The sequence below is a fragment of the Cyrtonyx montezumae genome, unplaced genomic scaffold (assembly GCF_038088225.1).
Source record: "Cyrtonyx montezumae isolate F1298 unplaced genomic scaffold, pur_monq_1.0 scaffold_64, whole genome shotgun sequence".
Taxonomy (NCBI): Eukaryota; Metazoa; Chordata; class Aves; order Galliformes; family Odontophoridae; genus Cyrtonyx; species Cyrtonyx montezumae.
The window spans coordinates 710,657-732,582 of NW_027072072.1; the positions used below are offsets into that span (position 1 = coordinate 710,657).

General features: G+C 41.8%; 1 pseudogene; it reads left to right on the top strand.

The window, feature by feature from the left end:
- The first annotated feature begins 225 nt into the window (after positions 1–225).
- On the top strand, positions 226–21,271 carry LOC136057413 (E3 SUMO-protein ligase RanBP2-like; annotated as a pseudogene).
- The last annotated feature ends 655 nt before the right edge of the window (positions 21,272–21,926 follow it).

Sequence of the window (21,926 nt, forward strand, 5' to 3'; positions counted from 1 at the left end):
CACATTTGCACAAATACTGTGATTGAAATATATTGTTTAATTTATTTTTGATATGTTTCTAAGAGATAAATAGATGCCAGAAGGAGACTTCTTACCTCCATGCCTGAAACTTCGTTGATGAAGCACTAGGATTGTAGATGTTCACTTGATCCCTGCTCAAGCTTTGGCCTAACACAGCTCAGGTTAAGGACTGATTTATGCATAGAGCAGCGCCATCAGGTCAGAATGAGAGCAAAATGCTGTGGGTACAGAGATGAGGGCCACGGTGTAGCTGTTGCCACCTGCAGCTTGCTGTCCCCTGCTGCGGTCACCTCCAGCATTTTTGCAAAGTTTCTGCACAGTCTCCTAATGTATGGGGATGGTATAGACCAAACTCCTAAGCTGGATGATATAGGTAGGTCAGCTCACATAAACTACTTTTGATATAATAGCTTCCAGATCATTAAGGCTTTCATACTTTCCAGTGTGATGCAGGGTACACATGTACCCCCATGAAGGAGTATGAAAAGCACTGTTACTTATTTTGCTTAGAAGTTTGCAGGTTACATTATTAGGAAAATTGTGAGCTACTGAAATAATGAATTGACAAATGCATGTGTTTAACTGGTCTGAACAGTGTAGATTAAGCCCTTGCTTGGTGTGGTGATGTATGTTATTTTCTGGTGAGCTCATTAAATAAAGTTTAATTTTGAATTTATATATAATATTGAGAAATCCAAAAAGGCTGTTACAAACTTAAACCCTTTCTTGTGTTTTTTTGTCTTTTCGTGTGTCTGGATTGTAGCTTGGCTGTTAATGCCCCATGGGAGGGAAAGGATGAAGGCAGTAACATTGCTTTGCCCCACTGCAGTGTTAGATTAGACAGCTGGTGCACCTGCCTCCACACAGTGAATGTATCTTGAACTGTTTGCTTATGAAGTGTTTGGTGTATTTGGTTTTTATGGAAAGTGCTTTGGATTTGAGTCTGTTCCAAAAGAAACTGAATACATTGCAGAATTCTAAATCACACTGTAACTTGCTTATTTAAAAGCTGCAGTCTTTATGTTTAACTTCTTTAAAAGGACACTATCTGATACTATTTTTGTATATAAACTTGTACTTTCCTTGTAAGATTGCAAATGTTTAGTGGAGTTTAGCCATATTTGCTTGGCTTTCACTTTATATGGAAGGTATTTTTTTTCCCCTCTCATCATACCCAAGAAAAAGAGAACCCAAATTGTGGACTCTTAAGGAATGGAGAAGTGGAAATAAGTGGCCTTGATAATGGATGTAAATTCTGGGAGAAAAAATGTTTCTTTTGTGAAACCAGTTTCAAAAGCGTATCCAAAAATAGTGAAAGAGAACATCTTACGTAATCCTTTTTTATTCTCCTGTCACAGTTCACTGCATTCCTGTCTTTACTATTGTATTCTTCACCAAGAGTAGTACTGATAAACTGATGTGCCTAGTTCTTGTTAGCAGTGCCTGCCTCCTATTACAAGCTAGAGCAAAATGTGAATAGGCAGAACATCAATGTGGAACCTGGAAAACTCATCGTTTGGATGGATCACAGTCTTCCTTTTGGAGAAATTTAGGTACGTCAGTGTATTACATGAGGAATGTCTAAGCAGTGTATAGACTGGTCTCCTAAGAGAAGCCAAGAGCTGTTTGTCTGGGTCTCATCTTGCCAGATAAAGGAATTCAGAGTGTTGATCTGGGAAAATCTGTTCTGTTAAGAGCCACAGAACAACTTCACCATGTGGCTTTCCTTGTTTTTCTTGCTGACTGACACACTCTGCTATTTGTGCAGCAGCCCAGACGTACTGCTTCGTAGCCAAGGGGTTTGTAATGGGCATTTGAGAGTATGGTACAATGTGGGAAAAGTCAGAGTAGGCAAAGAATACGGAGCACTAAACCTTATACTAGCAGCGATTGAATTCCTTCAAATGAGACATCTGCAGCATCATACCAGCAGTAATTTTCCTCTGTACTGTGCAGTAATGTGGACAGAGCCCTGTTCTGTCAGAAGGACTGCTAATATGTAGAGCAGTTATTAAAGTTCTGGAACTGTTAATTAGCAGGTTGAGGTTGAATTCAGTTATCTTGTTGTCTTACACAACTGTAGCTTGTTTATTTGTTCTACCCTTAGGGCACCTTAAGTCAGATATGTGAAACTGTAGCTTCAAACGGGAACCTTACAGGCATGCCAGTGGAAAAGGAAAGATTTCCTCTCTCATTTCCTTTTAGCTCTGTGCTAGCTGTTAGCTACAAGATCTTTAACTGTCCAGGTTACTGTTACAACACCACGTTAAACCATGTTTAAGCCCAGTATGCTGGTAACAGCAGTTACCTGTTGTTGGTGATGGGTTTTTTTGTTTTGTTTTTTTCTTGACAAAACTATGAAATAATTTCCTAGATCAGAAGTGAGCTTTATATAAACACAGCCTGGAAGTGGGGTGTGTTAGTAAACTGCTGCTGTAATCCACTTGAAAATAGTTTTGGGGGATCATAGAATTATTTTTGTGTTGTTTAAGTTCACTGATGTGTCTTAAATACAAAGAACTGACTCAAGCTATTTTTGTTAAGAGATACTGAGATTTTTGTTGTAAGATTTTAACAGCTTCCCTTTAACATTAGATTAAATATTTACAAGGTACACTTTAAGTTTTAATATTGCAACACCTTGGGCATTTAGAGCTGTGTTGCTTTATTCATTAAATCCAAATGTGTGTTAATGCAGTTTTCAGGAGACTGAAATTTACAAAAAAAAATTTAAAAAAAGATCAGATGGAAAGTTGTGCTCTGTAATCTGTCAGACTATTGTGATGTTAACATTTTACAAAGAAAAAAACATTTTATCATGGATAATAAAAATGTTAGAATTCTGTGCAGTTTGGTAATGATTTCTAGGCATTTTAAGGATAAATATTTTCTAAGTGGAGTGTAAAACAATGAAAAGTTGTTAGCAGCATCTTTTCTCAGTAAGAGACTGCATTAGAAACACTCATGTATTATAGAGTGGTGCTGCAACACTCATAGAAATGCATGAGTGGTTCTTATTAAACAAAAAAAAACTGACAAAAAAGGCTTTACCACATATCACAATCTTTCCCATGGAATTTGTATACCGAATATGTATATGAGGAAAGCATATATTTGGGGATCCGTTTGGGTCTGTGATAGCTTGGATTATTATTTCCATGCATGACAGCAGCTAATGACAGCTACTGACTGTACTTGAAACAAAAAATGTTCACATTGCTTCTGTTCAGCATACCACTGAAAGCTGAAATAATGCCTATCATGCTTCACCTTTATTTTTTTGATAAAAGGCAAGGCTCTAATTAATTTTGAATAGTCAGCCTCTAGAGGATTAGGTCATGTTGACCACAGTGACGCACAAATGTGCAGCTGGTGTGTTTCTCCCAGTAATTAAGAGAGATACGTGGTTTGGGACCTGTACTTGCAAATGAATTTCATTTGTTACCATGGGCAGATCTTGCCCCTTTGATGGGATTGTGGGAAACAGAAATAATTTTCTTACAGATTGAATAATCTAGGCTAATGAGAGCTTTGTAATACTCAAGCTCAACAAAATAAAATCCAGAGTGAATATAATTTCTTGTTTTTCAGTTGCATTGTTCTGTGTTGGTGGTGGGCTCGTTTGTTTGTTTCCTCAGAGGTAGGGGGAACCAGACAAACACAGTTCTGATTAGGGAAGCCTAGAAATGTGAAGTTCACAGTCAGCGTTTCATTATTCAGGCCTTGGGGAGGGAGAGGATGTGCACAAAAGTGTTGTTGCCAGCACAGTTGAGTTCTGTCATTCTCTGTGACTAAATATTTTTCACAAGTCTCTACATGAAGTTAAAGTGGAGATGCTGGTAGTGCAGCTGCCTGAGCAGAGCTGTAGGCAGTGGTAGAGGCAGAGGAACTGGTTGTGGTGTTATTTCCCTTACCCTGTGTCATGGTTTTATGATTTTTGTTATCGGTGTTGCACATCATAACGTCACGTAGTGTGCTGGGAGTTAAAGAGTTGATGCTGCAGTCCGTGGATGGCCGATAGTTCCGGGTATCTGAAGAGCAGAGCTACGCACCGCGGAGGACTTTGCATTACTTTGCATTTTTCCAATTTCTGTTCTGAGGGAATGATAAAACTGTTGGCAAGTCACGAGGTCGCTCTCTTTTCCCTTTCAGCTCATCCCAGCTGCGGGTGCATCCTCACCATCTCGCCTTCAGTGTCAGTGTAAGGCCTTTTTTGGACCCTCTCTCTCTCTTCTCTCTCATTTTATTTGATTGATTAGCGTCAGTTCTGATTGTATTGTATTGTGTTATCTTGCATTCCCGTATCTTATTTAGCAAATTAGCTTTCCTCTTCAGATCATTGCCGCTGTTTTATTTTTAGGCCCATCTCCCTTTTCCCCCTTTGCCCATGGGTCTCCTTACCCCTCTGGAATTCCAGCAGTTGTCTGGGTGCTATGAAGTAACGGTAGCCTTTCCAAAGGAAGGCTTTTCTTAAAGTAGTCAGGAAGTATTTACTGATAGTTCTAATTTGATATTGCTGGGTCTGTTTAATGGGGGGCACGTTTTCTTTCCTGTTGTGTATGGGTTGCAAGATCAAGTTATTAGTAACCTTTTTTTCTTCCTGTGTGTGCATGGGGAAAACTAGCATTCTGTGGAACTGAATCCAATGCAGAAAGATCTTGTACTGAAGTAAATAACATTAATATTCAATAATATTAACACGAGAGGCTTGTGTTTTGGATTTTTGTGCGCGGTGTTTGGCATTTTCTGGGTTGGTTGGTTATTTTTTTTCTTCTTTTAGACAAGCTGTTCTGTATCAAGGCATAGCATCTTTGAACCAGATGGTTTAACAGTCTTAGCATCTCCAAGATGCAAACTCTGAAGTGCTGTGTTTTTTTCTCATTTCTGCAATACTTATCAAACTCTGTGTAACACCCAACAGCTTTTCAGAGTAGTTTCAGTCACATAGTCTGTGTAGTGGACGTGAGAAAGGTGTCAGGTAATGTAGTTGGTGAGAAGGCTGATGTGGAAAAATGAAATACTAAGGTGTTGTCTTCATGTTTAATAGGAGCGGTTACTGGACAGCGAAGGTGAAGATTGGAGGGATCAGCTCTTGGATGTGATTCGAACAGAACTCCGTGCAAGAGCAGCCGATACCTACCTTAACATCAGACTGATTGCTGTCTACCACTCAAGTAATAAATTAAGAGATGCTGTGCTCCATTGTCAGGAGGCAGAGAAGAAATGAGCTGTAGAGTCAAGCTTGGAATGGTGTTCCTGTGTCAAGAAGACATTTGAGGTATTCAGTCCTATTTTGATCCTGTTGTAGTCTTCCATATCCTTGAAACAAGTGTTAGTCTCTTATCTCTTAGTGTTAGAACTCCTTTGAGCGTGACGTGTGCTGAAACCAATGATTCAATTGGGGTTTTCTTCTTAAACCTTACAGAGTTGTTCAGTCTGTAGCTTCAGTTTGGTCCAGCAGCTCAGGAAGGGAATTAATTGTTCAGGCAAATAGTTCCTGGAGCTTTGCTGCTGAGGAGTATGTTAACATCTTAGCTGAGAAACTGGATGATGTGGCATTGCATTCTGGAGAGGTTGTCTTTGCAGAAGGATGGTGGTTCCTTATCTTCTGACAAACTATTCTTCAGGAATACCTTGAAACAGTGCAGGACGTGGCATCTGATTGAAATAATTGGAGAGCTATCAAGAAAGATCACCTGCTGGCCTGTTGCAGCTGTGTTAAAATAACGCTTGCTTCTGGAGATGTTGGAGAATGCAGAGAGGCGCTTGAAAGGTATTGTTTTAACTTTTCTGTATTTGAAAGAAAAAGAAAAGAGAATATATTTTTTCTGGGTCTCAGAACATCTAGTAGTGACGGAGTAACTGTTTTGTGGACGGGAGAGGAGCTCCTCTGTACTAACCGCAGACAGAAGTTCTTACTAGGCTTGATCCCCAAGCTGTGTGTCTGAGCTACAAGCCTCAGAGAAGGCTCAGTGATGCTCTATGCAAGTTATCTTCTTTCTCTTCAGCGGGAGAATGTTGTTCTTTACTTGAGCTAATTCAGGTTTCACAGGTATTTGTGGATCAGCTTTGTCTGGGCCAATACAACCCATACTGAAATAACTAAGAATTTTAGGTGCACAGTAGTGTAAATTGGAGATGGGAAGTTACTTGCATTCTCCTTGAGGGGAGAACTGATAGGGCCAGAGAATCCAGCTGACTTCAACTTCCAGTTGTTTGTTCCACAGCTGGAATAGTATAAAAGCATGTTTGCAGACAATTAATTGAAGATCTGTGAAGATCCTTTTTCCACTCCTTCTCCTTCACGCTGACTTCTGTTGATTTGACTTCAATAAACATACCTCGGAGCTCTGGGAGCTTCAGGCTGTTGCCACGCTCCCTCGTGCAGCTCAGGTTTAAGCAACAGAGCTGGCAGTAGGAGCTGAACGATCAAGTAACTTAATTGACAGTTAAAGAACGTTGACCCGAAGCACGCAATAGCTTTTACTAGAGCTTTGTTGAAAATGAATCTTTTCTACGTTCTAGTTTTTATGGTGCTCTTCACTCTGTGAAGCCATATGTGAATGGAGCTGATGAGTTGTCTCATGCCTTCCTGGAAATGAAGGGGCACTTGTACATGCACACTGGAACTTTCCTGCTGAAAATGGCCCAGAACAATGCGATGTGGTGGAGAAATGCGTGTGAACTCGCAGTGCTGCGCTATTTGAAAAGTTTCTGTGTAAGTCCCTTCTCAGTTTATGCCTCTAGTTATTGCACTTCTTGAACACTCTTGCTATGTGCACACTGAAGACCTGCATTTGACTGATTAACTGCTGTTTTTAAGGCTCCCTCCTGAGCAAATCTTACTCTTCCACAATTCTTTCAAGGATTTCCAATGGTGGGAAGAGAAGCTGATGTGTTTCAGTTGGCATAAGTAGAATGACTAATCGTAAAGGCTGTTGAGTGTATTTCTTACAGCCTCTTCCCTTTTCTGTACTCCAGATGAAAAAAGAACTCAGACTGTTGGTGTGGGAGGGAAGAGAATGATCTGAGTAGCTCTCACTTTCTCGTGTGGGCTCTTACAGCCATTTTCAATAGTTGCAATTACTCCCCTTGAGTCTTTTTCAGGGGTATGTTGCACAGTCCCTTCAGAAGAAGTGTGTTTTTTCTGAAGTTTTCTTGTACTAGAAATAAGCTTGTTTCCTTATTTCTAACACTAAATGAAGTGCTTTGTTGCGAGGAAGCTGTAATGATTCTTTTCTTTCTTCACCAGATTCCTAAACCAAAGTCAATGAACAGGGATCCTGCTGGACAAGATATTCTGGAAATGCTGGCCTGTGATCGAAAAAGCCAGTCTGGTAATGGCAATTAATGATTAGAAATGTTCTGTGGTTCCATTTGAATGTTATGAATAGTAAAGGCAGGAGATAATGGCTTGTTAAAGAGCATGCTTGGTGTCTTGAAATAATGCTATCACGCTAAATTTGCTTATTGGTAACGATTGCTTATCCCAAGTGTAAAAGAAAATTTTGAAGAAAAGTGTTCCTGTCATTTCTGTTTCCTTCTTTGTTCCTACATGTTTGCTGCTGCTTTTTTTAAAGTTTTAATTAATTTATTTTTTGTGAAGCTCAAGCAGTCTTTTTCAGTCTGTGTTCTCCTCTGGGCTCTAGATGAAAACAAAAATCACCAAGCTCTAGGCATCAGGTTGAACTGAATTAAAAATGCCCTACCGCTGTCAGCCCATATGCTCAAACCCTGCCTGAATTATAGGGAGAGCATAACTTAGAAACATTTAAGCATCGCAGGGGAAATCTTGATTCCCAGCCTGAAGTAGCAGAAACAACCCACTGTATCAAATATTGTTGCCCTTGATTCAGTTGAGTGTTCTTATGTGATGTTACGTTTCTCTAGGTCATATGTTGCTGAACTTAAGTCGCAGCAAGGAAGACTTCTTACAAGGAATTGTGGAATGCTTTGCAAACCAGAGTGGTTTGTTTACATTGTTTGAAAGCCTCTTTGGCAGTGGAGCTTCTAGAGAGGGATCTTTCCTTGCCACAGATGATCTGGGAAATGTCAGTACTCAAGCACTGGTGCAAGGAGAACTTAGGGAATATGATACTGGTAAGAGACATAACTTGGCCTCAAGATGAACATGACTCTGTACTAGAGTACAAAGACCGGTACTTTGCAAGTACTTTATTAGTAACACAAGACAAGTGTGTAATAGCTGCTCAGCTATTCAGAACGAGAGGGTGATTTGCAAGAAGTTGCAGCTTCAGCTGCAGCTGAGAGGCAGTATCATCATGCCACGTTCTTGAGAATTTCTCGTGTGCTTCCTGCTTCCATTCCGGCATCTTCTGTTCTGATTCAATTTCAGTTAAAGCTGCCTGTTTAGCTTTTTGTGTTTGTGCGCTAGTAAGTGCCAGTAGGAAGGTGCGTTCTTATTTATGTGTCATCTATGAATGCAGGTTACAAGCATAAAAATATAATAATTCCAGGATGAGTTGCAAACTCACAAGATCTTCCCATTTTTAAGCTTGACTTGGTGATGAAGTCTGGCTTTGCAATTGAATGTAACAAAATTAGAGTGTTAGTAGTACGTAATAGTCAGGATGCAAAAGAATAAGGCTTATGACCCTTTCTCTTTTTAAAGATGGATGTATTTTGTATATATACCATAACCAAGTTTTATGCTACTACAGCCTCTCTTCAGAAGTTTGTTTATTCATAATGTTTTTAAAGGTGTAATAGAAAATTAAAAAACAAAATCACAAGCCCTTGTGCTTATTGTGCTTAGGCTGAAGATTACAGAAGTATGAGATCTGCATTTTTCTGTTTTGACAAAAAAAGGCAAAGTCTTCATATTCTTTGCTTGTGCGCTTCTGTGGAGTGGACATTGCTTGTTCAGAAGTTTCTTGTGTAGTATAACCTGATGCAGAAGCCACTTGAAGAACGCTACACCTTATTTTACAAATGCTTAGCTCCAGCTTGTTAGAGAGAGGCAGAGAGGTGGGAAGAGGTCTTCTAGGGGAGTCCTTTGATGACGGGAGAAATCTGCAGAGCTCCTGACCTGTCTTGTAATGAAACGCAGCTTTGATCTGATACAAGTCTTCTTAACTAGGACGTGGGTACTAACTTCTTAGCGCTTTTTTTTTTGCATAGGTGCTGTTCCAATGCACAGTGGGAGTCTCCAGCACCTCGTGTGGCTCAGTTTGCAGTGGAATTCTATGTCAGCATTACTCCCACTGCGCAAACTATTAAGGCAACTTTTTCACTTGCCCCAAGAAACATCAAGACTTGAATTGGATGCTCCCGAGTCCATTTGCCTGTTGAACCTTGAAGTAGGTAAACCTTCCAAGTTCTTAAATGCGTTTAACTGTAGGGGTTTTTTTGATATGTAAACCTTTTGTTTGTTTCTTTTTCTGAACACAGGTTTTTCTTCTCCGGTGGATATTCACTAGCAGCTTGCAACTGCAAGAGAAGTTTAATGCTCGCTGCGAGGCGCATCAGCCTCCTTTCTTACCATTGCTGCTGTGTAAACAGTACTCTACTGAAAAGCAAAGATCCTGTTGGGATGCTGTTTGTACTCTTCTGAGGAAAAATAACAATGTAAGGCTTTGGAAATGCTGGAACCGACCTTCTAGACAGCTTCTGAATAGATTCCCAGGGGTCGTGTGAAAGTAGCTCCTTTTGTTTGACATCCTTTGACCCTTAAAGCTTTGTTACTGTAGGGGTGTGAGATGCTGAAAAACTTTCTAAAAATGGGCTTTACATTTCTAATCTTGCATTTCTAAAGAAGAGGTAGCTTAGGACTAAAAGGACTTGTTCTATTCATGAAACAAATGACTGTGAACAGATGCAAAAGAGGGGATGCTAACTGCGGAGTGTTTCTTCTGATATTCAGGCTGGAGTCAGCAGCTAAACTGAGGCTTCTTGTGCAGCATGGATTAAGTACTCTGCGAGCACTGGAGAAGCATGGCCTTCAACCCGCCTTAATTATACAGTGGGCAAGAGACCTGCAAAAAACAGTGAGTTCAGATTATTTTGAGCTAAGCGCAGTCAGCTTTTTTTCTCATTTGGCAAACTTAACAGACTAAAGAAAATGCAATGAGAATGTCTTATTGGGATCCACTGTTAGTTTTGATAGGGTGACCAGAGCATCTGACTTCCCTACCCAGTACTCTGTACTTCTTTTCTCTCTGAACTGTTCCTTGACCCGTGTTATTTCTTTCCTACCTCTGTGTGATTTTCAGTAAAACTCTATAGAGAGAGCTTGTGAAGTGTATCACAAATGCCAATGAAAAATTCTTGAAACTTCTCAAGAAAACAGCTGCATCAGGGACGTGAAAGTATGAGTGACACTTTATTTCAGTTTTCTGAAGTAGTCTATGTTTCCCTTCCTCAGCAGGGTGTTAGCCTTACCTCCTTCTGTGACCAGAAGGAATACATTGGGCGAAGTGTCTACTACTGGAAGAAAACTTGGCTTAGTTCGAAAACTGTCGAAAAGGAGTATTCCGGAACCTATCTATCCTCTCTTCAGGCATTTCCGTAACGTGGACATTGAGGTACAGACCAATTGTTCAAAGATGAGAGTAAGGGGTGTTCTATGTCACCAACTTATATATCAATTGCAATTTTGGTTGTTTTGTTCATTTGGTTTTGTATGTTGACGGGTTGTTTTGTGTTGTTTTTGGCACTTTACAACTCCATGGTGTTCTTACTGTTAGGCTGCTAATGATGAGATTTGGTAGCATCTGAATGTAGATACAGGGAGATGAGGGAGGAAAAACAAATCTTTCTTTTGAACTTTTCTTTGTTTTAAAACTATCTGATTGGAAGACTGTGAACTTCCATAATACCAATTTTCTTGAAAAAATGCAGGAGAACTAGTAATATTATTAACCTCCTGCTACCTGGTTCCTCACTAGATGTTTGCAGGCTCTGACTGTTGCAAGTACCCACGTAGCTGTGAGGTAGGACTTGTCTTTGGCTTTGGCTGCAGGTCTTTCAGGTAGCAGCCTATGAAGAAGAGGCACGCACAGCGTTTGCAACGTTGGATGCAGTTGAAGGCAAAAATGACACTGCTTTGTTAGCGTTTAAAGATATTAAGAACGTGGTTTCGTACGGGAATCTTGACACAGTGAGCTTGTAAATTGCATTCCCTCAAAACGCTTTTCTTGTCCTTGCGTTCCAACTGGTTCTTATTGATCAAGGTGCTGCTGTTGCTTAGCTTTCCCGGAGAAAAGCAGAGGAGATGGTGAGTGATGCTATGCTGCCAGAAGGGCAAGAAGAACCCAAGGCCTATCTTCTGAAACGAAAGCATTACCTCATGAAGATTATTGACGAAATCTCCTCTGATCCGTCAGTAGCTGACTAAGTAAGTAATTGTTGCTGAAGGGCTTGTTTTGAGTGATGGAGTGGTCTAGCTTACTGTTGCAGAATGAAACCATTTGCTTTCAAGTTGGACTTCCTAAAATAGACTTTGTTCTATGGCATGTTAAACTTACTGTGTTCCAGGATGTGTCAGATTATGAAATATTTTTGACTCCTCAGTAGAAGATGGCTTTTGTGTAAACAAATAGCTTTTGCCTGCTATCTTCTTAGTGAGGTTGATAGCTTCCAAATAGAGTTAATGCTTGTGTGAGTTGTCCTCTTAATTAATTTTGACAGATGTAGGGCTTCCCTGGAGGAAAAACAATGACAAAAATCAACAACTAGAATGTCTGTGATGAAAACCTTGCGAACTGTTCAACCATAGGTTAGAACATATAGCCTCTTGCTCTGAGGAAGAATTGCAGTCATGACTTGCATTTTGAATAAATTTCTAGCTGACGGTACCTGTCGAAACTGTGAGGGAAATGTTGAATACGGTGATCCTGGAACTGGGAAAAAATGATGATGAGGAAGGTCTTGCTTCTCAAAATCTCTCACAAGCTAGATCTGCAAGTGAGACATCCAGTTCTGTTACCTGGCAAGTTATCTTTCTCACCTTTCTCTGCTGGCGTCAAGGTATGTTTGCCAGGTGGTACTCAATTTAGGGAAGCGTGGTGTTTGAATAGGAACTCAGAGGTCAATAAGCTCTTTTTTTTCCAGTTTTGTCCTCAAGCTCTCCATGAGTGGGCAGAAGAATGCAAGTCCTTAGTTCAAATGCTGTGTCAGCGGGTGGAAGCTTTAAAGGTAAACAACTTTTGTCATTATATTCATTGCTGAACAGTTGATCTTTCCTGTTAGGGTAAGTGCTTTGTGATCCTGGTGTTGAACTAGTTCACTTCTTAGACTCCCACTTAACTCAGAGGAGATAACGACTACGAAGAAGATCTGCTTAAATGGAGTGCAAGAGTGAAGCTTTGTTGCCTAAAAGCTCTGCTTTGGTACTCAGATCTCGGAGGTAACCCTTCTAAGGGTTGTGTGTTCAGAAAGTTGTGCTTTCATCAGCTTCTGGGTTTTTTATGCCTAGCTTCAGGGAACAGTCTCAGTTTTGTACAGCACGGGCAGATCCTGGATTATTCCAGCAGTTAACTCTTCTTTTTTGCTCCTCAGGCTTTTAACCTGCTTTTGAATAGCAAAGGAGTAGGGATCGTTCCTTAGGTTTTCTTCAATTATCTACATAATCCGTTGACTTTCTCTTAATTGCAACGCTGTCTTTAATAGAATGAAATGAGAGAAATGAAACTGAAGAGTTGCAATGGAAGTGTGTCATCTCATCGGTGGCCTGCTGAAAACTGTGGAACAGATACTGTGTCCGATGGTTATTGGAGAGCACATCTTCCTGCAGCTCCTTTAGCAGGTAAGTTAATGCTGAATTTTTCACTAAATGCTCAGCTAAACGGAGTAAGGCTTCTTAAAAGCTTTCTGCGGTGTTCTGAGATGGAGGAGTGGAACTGATCCCTGGGGGAAGTTCATTAAAATCAGTAACAGAAATTAAGTATAAACTCTTTTCTTGGTGTTAGAAATGCTGTAAGTCAAGAATTTTAGGTTAGGCAAAAATCTCAGTGATGGCAGCAAATTTTGTTCGTTATTGCAATAATGGGTGCATGCCCCCTACTGACAAGGGAGAAATTGTGCAACTCAACAGTGAAATCCATTCTGTTATATACCCTGGGTCCGACGCAGGTAAACCTGTCCTGGCACTCACTGGCTGAGCATCTCAGGCTCTCAATCTTCCGACGCGATTGCTACATGATATTTCCATGCAATGTCTATTACCAGTCGCCCCCATATTCAGGTATGTCCTGTACTTTTGACAACAGTAGGAGGACGGTACCTTCCATAATTATTCACCAGTCCTGTCCTGTGCCAGGCTTTCCCCTACCCTATCTAGTTACCTTTCCCTTGTGCCCATGCCAATTTTACCTAGGTTAGAATGCCCCAGTCTCAACTTTACTATGTTCGGCAACTTACCCGTGCTACATACAGAAATACTGGAAATTTCCACTGCAAAAATGCAATCTACTTCTCACACTGGTGTTCCTTTTCAGTTGCTACCCCTGCCACATCTGTTGACCGTAGCCAGTCACCTGCTGGTAACGTGCAGTGTCTTCAAAGAACACCTGCAACCGACATAACACCAGCAAAGGTGAGGACAAACATTTCCTCTTGGGCCGCTTCTTCTGATTGATTGAGAACTACTGGTTTTGATTCTGTGTGAAGTTGGATATAACTGCAGTTCCCAAGATAGCATTTATTAAACTTGAGGTCTGCTGGAGATAGGCAGGAGGATCAGTTACCAGCTCATCTTTGGGTTGTGGGGTTTGGGAGAAACAGCCAGCCCAGCATCTTCTTAAGGTGCTAATGTGCATTCTCTGCTCTGTGTCTGTGATGTTCTTTTCTCCAAAGTAGTATAGGAAACTGATTTATTTATTTTTTTTTGTAAGTAAATGAAAATGAGTCCATTCATCTTCAGCATCAGTCTCTGTTTTCTGATACCATTTACAATTTGAACATATGATTTTAAACTGATTGGAGTTGAAATCTAATTTTGATGTACACCCTGTTATTAAGAAAACACGTTACATGAGCTTTAGCACCCTAAAGACCTTTTTCTCCTTTTCCACAACAGTGTAATTGTGTTTTGTCTTTAGGCATCTCTCTGTGGTAAGAATGGACTTGCACCTCAGCAAAATATAAACACGTATCAAGAACCGATCCACACGCCACCTCTGCAAAACACTTCTGCTTGTGTGTTTCCTGAAGACACCTATGACCCACCTTTGTGTTTCGATGCTCCTGCTGCTGGAATCATTCCTCCTCGTGGAGATGATGGGAGTGGCAACCGCAGTGTTCCACAGGCAAGAACAAATCCACCGCTACTTGGACCGGACTATTTCACAAAACCTTTGGTTGCACCCACAGCTTTAAAACCTGCAGAATCCAAAGTGGTAGAATTTTCAAAAACTAAGTGCAAACAGCCGGAAACAGTGGAAGGTTCAAAGCCACCTCAGCCAACAGCCTTTCAGTTCAGCACTGACTTCAGACCTAAGGATGGAGGCTTTACCTTTTCTTCTCCTCTAGCTGCAACACCACCTGCTAATGGAGCTTGTAACAGCAGTGAACACCTTTTGAAGCTTTTAACATCAGACCAACCTTTACAAGCTAAGAGATGCATTGAACCAAAAGGAATTAACAGTCATGCAAATGGCCAAAGAAACACCTTCAGTTTCAGTGACAAACATACTTCAGGAATCTCTTTTACAGAAAGCGTGGGAAGAAATGCTGATAAAAACATGGCTTTTGAAAAGATGGATCCATTTAACTTCCAAGAACCAAGCAAGCCGCCATTCTTTATGACTTCCAATTCTGATTTGGCCTATAGAAGTCATGAAACAGAGGGAGGAAGCAGCCATGGTAAAGGTGAGGATGCTGATAGACCTCATTTTGATCTTGCGGTGCCGCTCCCTGACAAGGTTGAAGTAAAGACAAGTGAGGAAGATGAAAAAGAGTTCTTCTGCTGCAGAGCTAAGCTCTTCCAGTTGGATGCCGAATCTAAAGAACAGAAAGGAAGAGGTGTTGGAAATGTGAAAATAAGGAAGAGTGAAGTATCTGGCAAACTTCGTCCCTTAAGGAGAAGGGACCAAAGACTTTCCCTTAACCTTGAGCAACGGCTAGGTACTCCAAAGACTGCTGAGAATGACTTGGGGTCTGCTTCTCTGAAAGGTCAGTGGAAGTGTTCTGCACCAGCATTGATGTTTCAGAACGCTGCAGATGCTGAAGCTGAAGCAAAGGCTGCTGAGCTTACATAGAAAGCAGAAGAAACAAAGTGTGGCTATAGAGACCTCGGAACGTCTGTGACAGATGCCAGGACAAAACTAGCAGAAGATGAAACTACAAACTCTGTCCTTTGCCTTTTGCAGTTACTCTGCTATTCCTGCCTGTTCTTCAGGAGAGACAATCCATGGATGCTGGAGAGCTTCAAGTGAAGACCATCCAAGAGAAGAGCTGTGGCTGCCCCTGGCCCTCTGGCCCTGACCTGCAGGAGGCTCCAAATGAGATCCCACAGAGGAGCAGCCAAGGTGCCCAGCCCATGCATGAAGCAGCTGCTGGGCCAGACGGGAGCCTGCAGGGAGCAGAGCAACAAGACACGCAGGCAGCAGCACCCGTGGGGCCCCCGCCAGCCAAGCTCCTCAAGACAGACACCTCCAGGGCCGCAGCAGGCACTGCCACAGCACCAGCTTCACCGCACAGTGCTCTGCCCTTTGTGCCCCCTGCTTTCACACCTGGCCCCACTCAGCAGGAGCTCCCGCAGGCCCCACAGCCACCACAGCTGCAGGCACTCTGGGAGGCCCTGCCTTTCTTTATCTCCTACATGGTGACAGCCATGAGGGCAGCGGCTATGACCCTGCCACCACAATGGCAGTTCTGCACAGCTCCACACTGCTCATCATGCAGCTGCAGCCAGCACGGGGCAGGTGCAGCCCATGGGACGTCCCCATTGTGCTGGACCCAATACAGACAGCCACACTTACATCTCCTATCTCATAGCTTGTAAGTGCCTAGTTCCCGAAACAGCATGTTACAGTTAGTACCCTTCCTAGTTCTCACATCCCCCTGGTTATGTATTTCTCTCTTTATTCATTTAATTCTTCTAGAAATAAAATGTTTCAATAAAAGACCTTCTGTGTTGTTTTGTCCGTTTGGGTCTGGGTGCAAGCATTTCAATAGCTTTTAAGCATGGTTCCACATTTTCTGCACAGTTGAGATGTTCAGGATTTAGGCTTTAGTTGCAGCCATCACACAGAGAAAAACAGCCGTCACTTTCATACACAAACTCTGGGTCCCAGATATAGATGTCCAAAGGGTTTTTCAGATTCCCCTCTGCTTTTCCTTGTGCAGTACAAATAGGCTTCTTAGAAAGGTAGTTTCTTTTTCACACAAGCTTTAGCAAGCTAACCAAAGTAGTTACACCAGCGTGCATAAATGGAAATGCAACAAGCACTTTTAAACAGAATCTTTTCCCAAAATGGTTTTTCTGTAATTGAAAAATGTCTTTCAAATGGAACCATTTAGCATAGCTCTGAACTGTATCCAGAATGGCCATAAACTGCTGCTCATAGGCCAAGGGACAAGATTTTAACTTCAGATGTAAATGCATTAGTGGAGGCCAATTCTGCTGGCAGTGAAATCTAGCCTAATATGCTCCATGTTAAAGAGTTTGTTTCTTTATTCTCATCTCTGCTTGCAAAATCAAGGGAGGCATTTAAAGCACAGCTCAGATGAAATATTCCTTGAGAAAACTCACTCTATCCAAGCAGGCTCTGCTTCAAGCTCAGGAGCGAGCCTTTGTCACACACCCTTGCTGTTCATAGCCCACAAACAGAACAAGAGCCTCCAGCTCCACCTCCAAGCCACACTTCTTCCATGACATGGCCCATGAATAGACTTGCCTAGCTCTCAGCCCCTCCTTCACCTGGAAAGCTTTATGCTGAGTTTGTTTTTGCACAGTAACAATTCATGGGTGAATCATCAATGAAATCTGAACTCCTGAAGACATCAATTAATTGTAGTAAGTGATATGAGAAAATCATTTAACTCTCACAATCTGTGCATTAACACAAAATTCATGGGGTTCTTTCAGTATTATAATACCATTTAAATTAATCTTCTGATCTACTCTATTAAAAAGCAATTATAGCAAAAGTGCATTAACTAAGAGCCAGTTGCACAACATAGAGACAGAATCGATCCAGGACTTCACTGCCATGCATTCATGTGGAGGTGACTGAATAACTGCTTTCAGTCTGATTTAGAAGCTGAGCTGTGGGAAGTAGAGAATCTGGGATCAAGCCATCCTGTGCACAATGCCAGCAAAGCTTCTGTAGGTTTCTCCTGGCCTGGACACTGATGCTTTTTAGGGAATCTGGAATTATTATTTCAAAGCTTTCAACTGCAAGCTTTGTAACTCAAAACTAAATCAGGAAAAAAAAAAAAGAAAGAAAGAAAACCATGGCTTGTTCTGGATACTAAAGGGGGATTCTGTCTGAAAATTAAAATTGTATTTCTCTGTAGCACCTGAAGACCCACAACACAAATGCTTTAGCCAAATCTTTAGCATTGGACCTGAATGAACAAAAGAAATCAATAGTAAACTCAGGATTAGGACCTGAATCTATTTCTGAGAACATAACAAACTTCAGGAATCTCTTTTACAGAAAGCGTGGGGTGGAATGTTGAGGAAGCTGAGAAAGTGCTGTACTCCCAAAGAGTAAAGTTATTTAGGTTTGATCCAGACAGAAGCCAGTGGAAAGAATGTGGCATGGGCAGCCTGAAGATCCTTAAAAATGGAGCTAATGTCAAAGTAGTACTGATGCAACGCGAGCAGGTACTAAAGGTGTGTGCAAATCACTGGAGAACAACGACAATGAACTTGAAAGAGCTGTCGGGCTCAGGCAAAGCATGGATGTGGATGGCCAGTGACTTCTCTGATGGCAATGCAAAGCTGGGGCAGCTGGCAGCAAAGTTCAGTGTTATGGTTTTATGATTTTTGCAGTCGTCCGCCTTCAGCGTTAGCATAAGGCCTTCGGTTTATCGGACACTCTCTCTCTTGCTCATTTTATTTGATTCATTTGCCTCAATTCCAATTATATTGTATTATATTGTGTTATTTTGCTTTCTGATATCTTATTTAGTAAATTAGCTTTCCTCCTCAGATCGTTGCCGCTGTTTTGTTCTTAGGCCCATCTCCCTTCTCCTTTTTCCCTTTTCCCCTTCCCCTTCCCTGGGGTGTGGGCCCGTGGGTCCCCTGCCTCAATTGTCACGGTACCGGGTCAAACTGTCCCGCAAACCGGTGACATATTTGGCACCCTACGTGGGGCCCTGAGCAGCAGCAGGCTTTTGAGCAAATTAAGCAGGAGATAGCCCGTGCCGTGGCCCTGGGGCCAGTGCGGACGGGACAGGATGTAAAGAACATCCTCTACACTGCTGCTGGAAAGGAAGGGCCCACTTGGAGTTTGAGGCAAAGAGCTCCTGGAGAGACCAGAGGCCGACCCCTCGGATTCTGGATTCGGGTGTACAGGGGGTCTGAGGAGCGCTGCACTCCAACTGAGAAGAAGATCTTAGCCACATACGAGGGGGTTCGAGCTGCTTCCGAAGTAATCGGTACTGAAACACAGCTCCTTCTGGCACCTCAACTGCCAGTGCTGAACTGGATGTTCAATGGGACAGCTCCCTCTACCCATCATGCTACTGATGCCACTTGGAGTAAATGGACTGCACTGATTACACAGCGAGCTCGGATGGGGAACCTCAACCGTCCAGGAATCCTGGAGGTGATCATGGACTGGCCTGAAGGTAAAAAGTTTGGAACAATGCCAGCAGAGGAGGTGTCACGTGCTAAAGAAGCCCCACCATATAATGAACTACCAGACAACGAAAAGAGATATGCCCTGTTCACAGATGGATCATGTCGCACTGTGGGTAAGCACCGCAGATGGAAATCTGCTGTGTGGAGCCCCACACGACGAGTTCCTGAGGCCACTGAAGGAGAAGGAGAATCAAGTCAGTTTGCAGAGGTAAAGGCTGTCCAGCTGGCCTTAGATATTGCTGAACGAGAGAGGTGGCCAGTGCTTTATCTTTATACTGACTCATGGATGGTGGCAAATGCTTTATGGGGGTGGTTACAGCAGTGGGAACAAAATAAGTGGGCTAGAGACTGAGGGATGAACTTAACTATGGATGCTATTGCACAGGTTATCCATGACTGTGATACATGCACCACAATTAAACAAGCCAAGAGAATGAAACCTCTTTGGGAGGAAGGGCGATGGCAAAAGTATAAATATGGGGAGGCGTGGCAGGTTGATTATATCACCTTGCCACGATCTCACAGTGGTAAGCGTTATGTGCTCACCATGGTAGCGGCAACTACTGGGTGGCTTGAAACATATGCAGTACCCCATGCTACCGCCCGAAACACCATCTTAGGGCTTGAAAAACAAGTCCTACAGTGACATGGCACTCCAGAAAGAATTGAGTCTGATAATGGAACTCATTTCAAAAATTCTCTTGCAAATACTTGGGCCAAAGATCATGGCATCGAGTGGATTTATCATATCCCCTATCATGCACCAGCTTCTGGTAAAATTGAAAGGTACAATGGGTTGTTAAAAACAACGTTGAAAGCAATGGGTGGCAGAACATTTAAGCACTGGGAGAAGAATTTGTCAGAAGCCACCTGGTTGGTCAACACCAGAGGATCCATCAATCGCGATGGTCCTGCCCAATCCAGATCTATACCTACTGTAGAGGGAGATAAGGTCCCTGTAGTACATGTGAAGAACATGTTGGGAAAAGCAGCTTGGGTCCTTCCAGCTTCTGGAGAGGGCAAACCACTCCATGGAACTGTTTTTGCTCAGGGACCTGGGTCTACCTGGTGGGTAATGCAGAAGAATGGGGATGTTCAATGTGTACCACAAGGGAATTTGATGTGGGGAGAGCGCCCTCAGTAATTCTATTAGTATGTATATATGTATATATGTATATATGTATGTTGTATGTGTTTGTATTTAATGCTTGTTAATCGTTTCTTTATATATATATACATACATATATATATATATACACATATATATATATAAGGAAGATATATATATATATACATTATATATATATATATACACATTACATCATGCTTATATGTATCTATATAATGTATATATATATATTAAGCATGATGTAATGATGTTGAATAAGGGGTGGAATGTCATGGTTTTATGATTTTTGCTGTATTATTGATATTCCACATCATAACATCACGAGGTGTATTGGGAGTTAGAGAGTTAATGCTCCAGCTCTGTGGATCGTTGGTAGTTCTGCGTGTACCTGTCTCAGAAGAGAAGAAGAACTGCATTCCCCAGAGGACTTTGCGATGCTTTGCATTTTTACATATTTCCAACCAGAGGGAAAGATAAAAACTGTCTGCAGTCATGGGACTCTCTCTTCCCTTCGGGACCGAGCTCGGCAGTGGGTGTTTGTTGCAGCCGTCCGCCTTCAGCATTAGCATAAGGCCTTCGGTTTATCGGACACTCTCTCTCTTGCTCATTTTATTTGATTCATTTGCCTCAATTCCAATTATATTGTGTTATATTGTGTTATTTTCCTTTCTGATATCTTATTTAGTAAATTAGCTTTCCTCCTCAGATCGTTGCCGCTGTTTTGTTCTTAGGCCCATCGCCCTTCTCCTTTTTCCCTTTTCCCCTTCCCCTTCCCTGGGGTGTGGGCCCGTGGGTCCCCTGCCTCAATTGTCACAGTACCGGGTCAAACTGTCCTGCAAACCGGTGACATTCAGAACACCAGAACAGGCTGAGGAGTTCAAGCCAAAGTTTGAAGAGTGTCAGCAGCTACTGCTAGATGTACCAGTGCAGGCACTCCCTAAACTTGTTGATACAGGCAGGACAGCTCAGCTTACAGAGAAAGCAGAAGAAATGAAGCATGGCTTAAGAGACCACGGATCGTCTGTGACAGATGCCAGGACAAAACTAGCAGAAGAAGAAACTACAAACTCTGTTTGTGCCAGTGGTCCTTCTGATTCAGTGATAAAGCCAAATACTGAAGGTACTGCACCTGCTCTGGAATGGAGTAAGTGTGGGTTGCGTGAAGAAGCAAGTTTAAGTAGCTGTGTACATGCGTTACCTCTTGCAAGTAGCCCCATGAGAAAAAGTCTGTCTCAAATTGGAGAGTCTGCAGCAGGCAGCTTACAATCTGCCTCGAGTCCATCCAGCTCTCCTGCATGTCTTTTTTTTTTCTTTTTTTTTTTCCAGGTGCTACTTGTAGTAGCTGAGTTAATTTGCATACTGCCCAATACAGCTCCAGATCTTTAGTTAGCCTTAGAAAACTTCAAATTTCTGATTTGCATTAGCCATTTGCAACTGATATGATGTTTGTAAAAGCATGCTTTATGATACTGTTGAGAATTAAGTCTAAAAGGAGATGGGTCAAAAACGGTGAATTCATATTAAAACTCCATAGGAAAACAAATATGATTCCCACAAAGCAGTTAGAGAAGAAGCAGTTTTCTGCAGTGTCAATAAAAATATGTTAGTACTGCATTTTTAAAAGAAGAATTCCCATGATGACTGTTAAGATTATATTACTACTAGTAGTCTGTATGTGCTTAGAATACATTTACAGTGATATCTGTTGATGTCATTGGAGAGTTAGCTCCACAAACATCGTCAAGAGCAAAAACTATGTTCTGCAGTGTTCTTGACTGAAGAATCATGTGACTTTTGTATATATGCTGCTTCTTTTGAAGCTGAAGATATGTTAAAACAAAGCGCTTTTGAATAGTCGATAAATCTGTTTGACTAACTGTAAATAACTATTAAAAAGGATGAGGAAAATAAAGCTGTAGAAAACAGTGAGAATGCTAAGGAAAATCCGACAGTCTGAAACTATTTAGCACTTATTTTGGGAGGTATCCTTTTAGATGTTAA